This window comes from Lygodium microphyllum, chromosome 16 (assembly GCF_053477565.2).
Source record: "Lygodium microphyllum isolate KBCC chromosome 16, Lygodium_microphyllum_v1.1.10, whole genome shotgun sequence".
Lineage (NCBI taxonomy): Eukaryota > Viridiplantae > Streptophyta > Polypodiopsida > Schizaeales > Lygodiaceae > Lygodium > Lygodium microphyllum.
In genome coordinates, this window is record NC_141150.1 from 35,256,520 (window position 1) to 35,267,747 (window position 11,228).

General features: G+C 36.5%; 1 non-coding gene across 1 annotated transcript; it reads left to right on the forward strand.

Annotated features, from left to right (window-relative positions):
• The first annotated feature begins 615 nt into the window (after window positions 1–615).
• On the forward strand, window positions 616–695 carry TRNAL-UAG (transfer RNA leucine (anticodon UAG)). Its single transcript has one exon. It is a non-coding gene; the product is annotated as a tRNA-Leu (tRNA).
• Window positions 696–11,228: the final 10,533 nt, after the last annotated feature.

Below are 11,228 nucleotides of genomic sequence, written 5' to 3' on the forward strand. Positions count from 1 at the left end.
ATTTGAAATATCTGTTCCTATATGTTTAGAAAGGCATATCCATCTATAACCGCGAATTCTATTATAAACTAACAAAAAATTTTCTTTTTTTTCTAAGCCTGATTATTTAAACATTTCAAAATTTTTATCTTGGAGTTGAAATTTGTTAATAGATTCAGTTAAGAGATCCATATCTGGATGATTTTGCGTAATGTAATGTCTAGTTTATCGATTGAAATCTGTCCCGAAAACTAACGAACAATTCATAAAGAGCAATAAGGATAATGAAAAGTAAAATTGAGGAACAGTAGAATAAGACGAAATAGCACGAATTTTCCTTTCTTCCTTGTTTCTCCTGATACCACATCGGCTAAAACTTTAGAACCACTGTTAGTCGGAATAGCAGGATTTGAACCTACGACCCCCATCACCCCAAGATGGTATGCTACCAAATTGCGCTATATCCCGTAATTATATAAGAATTATAACAGCAACCTTTAGTCTTTGCTGATTCTATAAAAAAATCATTATTCTATATTTTCTCCTGGGTTTCTTGCTCATTTCTTTATTATAGACAGGTAATAGCATTGACGCGTTACTCAGCAATATGATACCATAAGTGTAACTAACTGCTAGGCCGCTATGGTGAAACTGGTAAACACGCTGCTCTTAGGAAGCAGTGCTAAAGCATCTCGGTTCGAGTCCGAGTAGCGGCACTTCAGTCTATTTCATAGGATAGCTTCCGATAGAAGAACAGCCCTATAAAATAATCGATTAGTGAGGAATATCGTAAAAATCTATTTGCTAATAAATGAAACTGAGTATAAATTCAGAGTATGAATACAATGGATACCTAAATATGGATTGAGTAACAAAAATGAAAATATCAAGAATTCTTTATCGACACGATGTACACTGATACAGAAAAAAATATTTGCTTATATTTCTTTGTTCATGCTTTTCTTCACTACTTTGTCTGAATGGGTCTATTCAATTGGCAAATCTAAAAAGCTTGAAAGAAATTTCAGTCATAAGAGCATGGTAATCGCTTTTGCGTGCACAACTGCCCTTATGATTACTCGTTGGATAGATTCTAAACACCTGCCACTAAGTAACTTATATGAATCACTTATCTTCATTTCATGGAGTTCTTCCTTAATTTATTTCATTCTTGCTCTTAAAGATCGGGATGGTTGGTCAAGCACAATTACAGCATCGGGTGCCACATTGATCCATGGATTTGCAACTTCAGGTCTTCCCGGGGGGATGGAACGACAGACACAGTTGATACCCGCCTTGTAGTCGCACTGGTTAGTAATGCATGTGAGTATGATGTCATTGAGTTACGCAACCTTGTTACATGGATCTTTGCTAGCAGTGTCTCTATCAATTATTTATTCCAGTTCCAAAAAAGAATGTTCCGTACTTGCTTTCAACCGGAATACTATTCATTTGATATCCACTTGGTGTATAATCCAAGATTTTTTCAAAACAATAGGAACAAAAAATGATACCGTAAAAGAATCTTTTTTTCAATTATTTCTAAACCTAGGTAAGTACCAGTTGGTTAATCGGATGGACCAATGGATCTACCAAATGATTAGTTTAGGATTTTCTCTTTTAACTATTGGTATTCTGTCCGGGGCAGTGTGGGCTAACGAGGCATGGGGATCTTATTGGAGCTGGGATCCTAAAGAGACTTGAGCACTGGTGACTCGGTTAATATATGCTACTTATATTCATGCTAGAATGGCTAATGGTTGGAGAGGGCAAGTACCCGCTGCAATAGCATCCATAGGTTTTCTCTTGGTTTGGATCCGTTTCTTAGGGGTTAATCTATTGGGAATTGGTTTGCATAATTACGGCTGGTTAGTTTAGAAACAGTGAAAAATGTTGAATTAATCAGATTATTGAATTAATCAGATTATCTGAGTCAATTTGATGATTATTTCCATGAAGAACAGTATGCTGAGAAAGACAAAATTAAGTGTGTCACTAATCATTTAGTGGATAGAGCATCCCTATGGTGGACTGTTGTCCGCAAAAGCATTGATTGTCCTACTACTTGGGAGACTTTCCAAAAGAAAATTTTGCAGAATTTTCTTCCACCCCAATTCCACGAAAAAGCAATCAAACAGTGGGATCTTCTGCAATAGAGGGATCGTGAGCCTATTTCACAATATACCAAGCGTTTTTGGAATGCTTTATTGCAACTTCGAATGCTCAAAGATGTACGTGAGGCAACCCATAAACGCAAGTTTATGTCTGGCTTACTTGGACATTTTTATGCGGAGGTGAATATGTTCAAGTCAACGACTCTCGAAGATGTAATTTCCTTGGCCCATGATACTGAATACAAAATTTGAGGACGAGAGAAGCGACTACAACAATTCCCAACTAATGGTAACTTTGATTCAAAACAATTCAATTCAAATTTTCGAAGATTCAATCAAAATTGTTTCCTTCCAACTTCACTCAGTAAATCTTGGACACGACCCCCTGTTTTACCATCAAACACAAATCCAAATCCTAAGCCACCTTTCTAGCCAAATCCCAACATTCCTAAACTTCCCACTATTACCAATAATGTGTCTAAGGCCAAATCCATAGTCTCTTACAAATGCCATAAATCTGGACATCTAACGCAATCCAAAAAGCCAACTGTTCACATCAACTATTTGGGAGTGACTGAAGATGAAGACCATGAAGAAATGCCATATTTCACAGAAGATGATGACGATATCGGTACTACTTCATATACTTTACCATGTATGTCAAATCCCCATTCTTTATTAACGATAAAATGTCTTGTGCATGGTAAAGAAAAGACTGTTTTACATGATGATAGGAGCACACACGACTTTATTTCTACAAAATTGGTCAAAGAATTGAAATTACGTACTGTTTCTACTCATTATCGCATCAAGGCTGCATTCTTAGGCATTAGATACAATGGAACACAAGAAGTGCATGACTTAGAAATAAAAATTGGTGATTATGCTAAACATAGAAATTTCTTAGTTGTGCCTTTGCAATCTAGTGACATTATCTTAGGAATGCCTTGGCGTCATCAGTATAATCCCGATATAGATTATTCCACGCATTCAATGAAGATTCATTCTAATGGGAAACAAATCACATTGCATGGTATGCATACTTTCGATAATTTTCCATTGCTTAGTCATACACAGGCTAAACGTGCATTACAAAAAGGTAGCAAATCCTACTTAATATGGGTGAAAGAAATTGAAGTTAAAGAAAATTAGATGCATCCTAAGCACGTACAATTTCTTTCACAATTTCAAGATTGTTTTGCTGCTGACTTACCACCTGGCTTACCACCTATACGTCCCGAAGATCACAAAATAGACCTAATTCCTAGATCACAACCACCATGCAAAGCACCTTATAGACATAACCAAATTGATCAGAAAGAAATTCAAGTCCAAGTTGAAGAATTGTTAACCCGAGGACTCATTAGGCCCAGTAGTTCTCCATTTGGTGCACCTGTCCTATTAGTGAAGAAGAAAAAAAATACCTATAGGATGTGCATTGATTATCATGCCCTAAATAATATCACTATCAAGAATAGATATCCGATTCCTAGGGTAGACGATCTTATAGATAAACTACAAGGGTCTGCAATATTTAGTAAGATAAATCTTAAATCTGGATACCATCAAGTATGATTGGACACATCTGATATTTTCAAAACTCATTTAGAACACAATTTGGACACTATGAATTCCTTGTTATGCCTTTTGGTTTAACTAATGCACCAGCTACATTTAGTCGTATGATGAATCGCATATTTTTGAAGCATCAGCATTGTATCATTGTTTTCTTTGATGACATATTGGTTTTTAGTAAGAATGAGAACGAGCATTATGAACATTTATCCTTGGTTTTCAAATTATTGAAAGAGAATTAATTATATGCTAATCCTGAAAAGAGTGAATTTTTCCAAGCACAAATTGAATATTTAGGACATATTGTTTCATCTGAAGATATTAAAATTGACCCTAAAAAGATAGAAACAATTTTGAATTGGCCGATACCTAAAAATGTGCACGAATTATGTTCTTTCTTAGGTCTTGCTAGCTTTTACAGAAAATTTGTGAGAAAATTTTCACTGCTTGCATTACCTTTGACAAAATTATTAAAGAAAGGTATTGTGTATCATTGGTCCAACAATCAATAAAAGTTCTTTGATTTACTGAAATACGCTTTAACTCATGCTCCTGTATTGCAATTACTTGACTTCAATAGACCATTTTTCCTAGTAGTCTCACTGACGCTAGTGGATCTGAAATAGGAGTAGTCCTTATGCAAGATTCCCATCCCATAGCCTACTCTAGCTGCAAACTTAAACCCTCTGAACTTAAGTATTCTACCTATGATAAGGAATTACTAGCTGTAGTACAAGCTTTACGTCAATGGAAACACTATTTAATGGGATGTGAATTCATGATCAAAACTGACCCAACAAAGTATTAAACATCTCCTTAGTCAACCACAAATATCTGACCGACACATTAAATGGGCTGCTTTTATTCAAAATTTTCATCCACTTATACAATATCAACCTGGAAAAGAAAATGTTGTTGTCGATTCTTTAAGTAGAAGACCGACTATTCATAATATCTCTGTGATATCTTTTGATTCTCTTCTCCCTATGAAAGATACCTATGACCACGACCCTAGTTTTCAAGCTGATTGGAATAAATTAGTTGCAAATAACTGGATTCCAATTGATTCATTGTCTTACGTTGATGGATTTATGTTCTATGAAAAACGATTATGTGTAACTGTTCCATTTCGATCATTTGTCTTGCACAAAATTCAATGTCCCCCATATCAAGGTCGTAAAGGAATTATTTCTACTTTTCGTAAACTGATTGAAGATTTTTATTGGCCACAGATGGAATCTCATGTTTCTAACTTTGTATCTGAATGTTTAATTCGTTAAAGAGTTAAATGACACCATGGTAAACAATATGGTTTATTAATGCCTTTACCAATTCTAGAAAGACCATGCGAACAAAATTTAATGGATTTTATTACTGGTTTGCCCAACACTAAAGCTAATCATGATATGATTTGGACTATTGTAGATAGGTTTAGCAAACAAGCATATTTCATTCCATGTAAGAAAACGTTAACTGCATCTCAAGTTGCTCAATTATTTTTGAAAACTTTTTTCACTAATCATGGTTTGCCAAAATAATTATTTCTCACCGTGATTCTAAATTCTGCAATAATTTTTGGACTACTTTATTTGCTAATTTAGGAACAAAGATTGATTTTTCATTTGCATTTCATCGTGAAACAAATGGGCAAACAGAAGCTACTAACAGTACAATTTGAGATCTTTTGGATGCATACATAATTTCAAAATCACAAACATGGGATACACATTTACATTTACTTCAGTTTGCATACAATAACACACCACATACAGCTACACACAAAGCACCATTTGAAATTATTCATGGATATAAATTGCCTACACATGTTACATCATTGTCAAACAAAGTTCAAGCTGCTGATGATATTGCTAACATGCATGCTACTATTTTTTATGAAGTTAAAGATATGATTGCGAAAGCCCATCAATCATATACAAAACAAGCTAACAAGAAAAGAAAAGCTATGAGTTTCAAAGTTGATGATTATGTTTGGTTATGCATTGAAAAGAGAAGATTACAAAGTGTTGACAAACACCCTGTTATAAAGTTAGGTCCTAGATTTTATGGACCTTTCAATATTATTCACAAAATCAATGACAATGCATTTAAACTAGAATTACCACAACACTGGAAAATCCACAATACTTTTCATATCAGTTTGTTACGACCTTTTAGAGGCCAATTACCTGTACACCCTGTCTATGAAAACCCTCTTTTGTTAGAAGAAGAAACTGAAATCCTTGAACCTTAAACTATTCTAGATATTGACTTTATGACCACTAGAATTGGCCATAGATATTCTAGATATTTGGTTAAGTTTAAAAATCATCCTGTTGAAGAGGCCCAATGGATGCAATCTTGAGACCTAAGTGCTTACCCCTCACTGTCGGCTCCACATTGAGCTAATAGCAATTTAGGACAATTTCTATCCCACCCCGGGGGTATGATGCTAGGAGGTATATTCCATGGTGGATTCTGTGAGGTTTTGCGGTGGATTCCGTAAAATTATATTTATTGTTGGGGCTCATACACAAGGTAGATTCCTTGTGCGAAAAGTCGATGGGGATGCCTGTCCTTTTCGGGTGTCTCGTTAATTTAATGTGCAAGTGGGTGATTCCATATAGCGGGTGATTCCGCAAAATACATATTTAAATTAATGGACGTTTATGAGTTTAGAGTGCGCACTCGTAATAAATTAAGGTTAGGATTGAGTTCTAACCAATTTATTTATTTTGTACTTGAAGACTGCTAGGTATTCACTTGTGTCAGTTTAATTTTATTATTTTTCTAACAATTGTGAATGCTTCAATTGATGTGTAGAGCAGGCAGCAGTGGCGCTGGGAAGCACTGGGCGATAGCATGTATTCAAGTTATTTAGAAGAAATTATCATTTTTGATGGGTGTGCATCTTAGACGTGGCACCGATATTTATTTTGACGCACTTATTTATTGAAGCACTTGACATTTATTTATTATTTTGTATGCACATGGACACACGATTTAAATATTTGTTATTGGACATTGTATTTAGGCACAGCCTGACTCTTTGGGCACCCAACCGCTTTATTTTTTATTTGGACAAAAGTAAACACAAAAGCTAAAGCGTGCTAATTGTAAATTTGGGCTATTTTTGAGCTTGGAGATGAATAATATATTAAATACATGCTTTGTGGAGCGCTCACATAAGGCATGGGGGGAGATTGTACCCAATTAGTCTTTTTGCTTCATGTCGTGCAAGTCTTCTCTCTTGTTTTTTGTGCAAAACTAGAGTTCTTTTGTTCTTGGGGACCTTCCGACGCTCGCTACGTATGGATACAACATTGGATCTATGCACCACTATACATTTGTGTTAAAGAGAGCAGTTGTAGACTACTTTTTACTACTCTAGTTGACCATACCACTTTCAAGATTGAAAGCATAACCACTAGTTGATCGTTTATCATATGCATATCTAGCCCAATTAGCATTTGTAAATGAAGTGGCTTTCCAAACTCATAAAATAGTCCATAGTTAGAAGTACCCTTTACATACTGCATAGTCCTCTTAATTGCATCCAAGTGAGTTTAGATGGCATTTACATAGACTAACTAATTAGCTCCATTGAATAACTAAGATCAAGATGAGTAATGGTAAGATAGATCATGATACCCACCATCTTCCTGTACATTGTAGCATTCTCTATCTCACTGTCAACATCAACTACAAGCTTTACATTCTAATCTAACAGTGTTTCCATGGGCTTATAATCCATCATTCCATACTTGATCAACATATCCTATGCGTATTATTTCTTTAGGTGTAGACACTATCTTAATGCCAATAAAATATTTCAAGTCTTTCACTCTGAACTCATCCCCTGTAACATGGATTTAATTTCAGTAATACCATGGTCATCATCTTTGGTAATGAATATCAAGTAATCTACATAAATAACCAAGAATACATAACTTGTCTCTGTGTTTACTTAGTGAAAAAACTATGATATGCATTTCCCATCTTAAATCCAAGTTGCTATAAATATAAGTTGATCTAAGCATTCCATATTAACAGTGCTTGTTTCAATCCATAAAGTGTATTTTCTAGCCTACACACATGATTTGAATAATTAGGGTGTACATAACCCTTAGGTTTTTCATCTATACTTCCTCAATTAGATCTCCATTCACAAATGCATTTTTTACATCCATTTGCCAAAGCTTCCATCCCTTAGATGCTACCAAAGCAATGATACTTCTCACACTTTCTATTTTTGTAATTGGGTTAAAAGTCTCCTCATAATCAAGACCATACTATTGTGTATACCCTTTAGCAACTAGCCATGCTTTGTATCTCTCCAAGGATCCATCTAGTTTGCATTTTACTTTGTAAACCCATTTAGAGCCTATGGGTGTTTTGCCTTTACGCAACTTGACCAAATTCAAACTGTCATTTCTAGCCAATGTTGCATATTCCTCATCCATGGTGACTGCACACCACTTCTCATTACCAACTGCTTCACTAAACTTTGTAGGCTCTTTGTGACCCATCACTTTAGTCATGTAACCAACGTGTCTAGCTAAAGACGCACTATAAGTTAGTCTATCAATAGGATTTTTGACTCTCTAACCTTCTTGATTGTGATGTGCTATGTGATTCCCCTCGTAAAGTGTTACATACCTTTGCCTAACTCCAAGCATAATAATAGATGGTATACCAAGTTCATTGTTAAGACTATCACTACTATGTGACTCATAACTAGAAGTAAGTGGCCCAGTAACATCTTCAAACATCTTTCCTTTTCCTTTATCAAGTCTCTCCCTCACTAACATATCTGTGTTAGTTGACAGAACCATTGCCTCATGGGTAGTCAAGTTGTAGCATTTGTAGGCTTTTCTATCTTGTGCATAGCCAATAGAGACACACTTAGTAGCCTTCCAATCTAACTTCTACCTCTTCTCATCTGACACATGTATATGAGCAATACATCTAGAGACTTTAAGATGGCTGATATCTGGTTTGTGCCCATACAATTTCTCATATGCTATAAGATCATAAATACCAATTGTAGGAGTTCTGTTTAAGGTATATATTACAATTACAATTGCTTCAATCCAATAATAGTTTGGTAAATTATTCTCATTTAACATGGCTCTCGTAGCTTCCATAATCACCCTCTTTTTCCTTTCTACCATACCATTTTGTTGTGGTGTATAATGTCAACAATCCCAATGTGGGGTTGATCATGGTGTGTACAACATGATTGACACATAATTATGGTGGATTGTAATAGACAATGAACTACATGGCTACAAAGAGAAGGCACACAATATTCACACTCAAATGCTCTCTTCTTGTTTTTCATTGCATAGACCGGTTACATATATAAAGGAGGAGATACCCATCAATGATCCCTCACACTTTCCATGTGTGTCCCCATGTGACACCACAAAACCCATACTTTACATGTGTGCCCTATGTGGCACACTTTTAGTCCACATCTCTCATCCATATTCATGCACCATACAATCTTAAGCACAAAGAGTGCTTTCACATATACACACTCGCAAACACCGAAGCTTACATTCCCAACAACCCCTCTTAAGCGAGGTGTTTACTTTACCTTATCACCCATCCAACGTAGCATTGCATGACTGCAATCGCTACCTTTCAACACTCCCCCTCAATGCTATATTGGAGTGTTTACATGACTAGACACATCTACTCCACCATATGCATGTTGTTGTGTGTGTACATTGTTCATTTGAGCACCATTTGCCGGGTGAACCTACCCCATCCTTTTTGAACTACTATAGTGTTTGAGAAAGGCATGAAAAACCCGCTTGTGCATCCAAATGTGCACACTTTCACACACCACACACTTACATCCTTTTGAGATCTCAATCTTGAGCAGAGAACCATGCACAATCAATTCTTTTGCAACACATACAAATAAATACATTCATTTTGAACCTCTAGGTGGGCTTGGGAAGAGTATCCTCATACCATGGATGAGATACAATATTTTTTGAGCAATTTATGCTGAAGTATAGGTATCCTTAACATCAAGTAAATAAGGTTTTATCCAAAATCAACGTTTAAGACTCTTTTCTTTTCTTTTCTTTTTTCAGATAAAGTGATTGTATGGTGAGGGATAAGGTATGGTAGGCAATCATCTTCTTCTTACCTTCTTTTCCTTTGTCATTCATCCTCTTCTAGAACAAAGAAAGTGACTTTATGCTACTGTAGCAATAGCAGTAGGTAGAAGCAAAGATGGCGATTTTGATCCTGTACCAAATTGACTAAGCGCCAGTTTTTTTTAGCTTTAGCTATGCTTTCTAGCTTCTTCCTCATGGTTTAGAGGCCTAACTAGGCCCGAGGAGCAATTGTTTTCAAAATAGGAGATGGAGCCACATGGCAACACCTCCTCCCCCCCTTTTTTTTTCGTAATCTCCATAACTTCTTCATCTCACATCGAGTTTTTTCTTCTGTTGAGATGCTATAAGGCTTCATTCCTTTGCTTCTATAGACCTGTCTCTATCCCTCAATTTCCCTCGGGTCTTTACATGTTTTGTGGGCAGTCGAACTCTACATGCTACCATCCATCGCCATAAGCCCTTGTAGTAGTAGGTGTCCCTATGTCTCCCATGCCATCTACATCTCCAAAAACCCTAGTCAGTCTCAGGGGCCTTTGTGGAAATGAAGGGTTCTCTCCACTGAAGTTCTGCATGCTGAGACGGACCAAAGACATCGACTTTCTCCTTTCTTGTTTGATATGGTAAGATTGCACAGAAAGAAGTATGCTACTGCAATTGTGTGACCTCCTGCCCCCTGAACTCTTGTTGCTATCATTGTTTCTGGGATGGCATCCTGTATTCATGAAATAGTATGAGCCATTGGTGTTCCATGATTGCTCAAATACACTCTTCTTTGACTACTCAAACACAGTCTTCTTATAAGGTACACTGATTTTTCTTGGATAGCCTAATAGCCTACATGGCCTACAATAGGCCAGAAGGTACTGTAATACGGGTAGCTTGCACACATGCAAGCTTGGTTGCAAACTAGTTTTGAAGTAGGAGGACCTAGTAGGTTGATGAATGGTTTGAAACTAGGCTTGCATGTGTGCAAGCTACCCGTATTACAATACCTTCTGCCTATTGCAGGCCATGTAGGCTATTAGGCCGTCCAAGAAAAATCAGTGTACCTTATAAGAAGACTATGTTTGAGCAGTCAAAGAAGACTATGTTTGAACAATCATGGAACACCAATTGCTCATACTATTTGGTGAATACAGGATGCCATCCTAGAAACAATGATAGCAACAAGAGTTTAGGGGGAAGGAGGTCACACAATTGCAGTAGCATACTTCTTTCTATGCAATCTTACCATATCAAACAACAAAGGAGCAAGTCAATGTCTTTGGTCCATCTCAGCATGCACAACTTCGGTGGAGAGGATCCTTCCTTTCCACAAAGGCCACTAAGGCTGACTAGGGTTTCTGGAGTTGTAGATGGCATGGGAGCCATAGGGACACCTACTGCTGCAAGGGCTTATGGCAATGGATGGTAGCAGGTAGAGTTC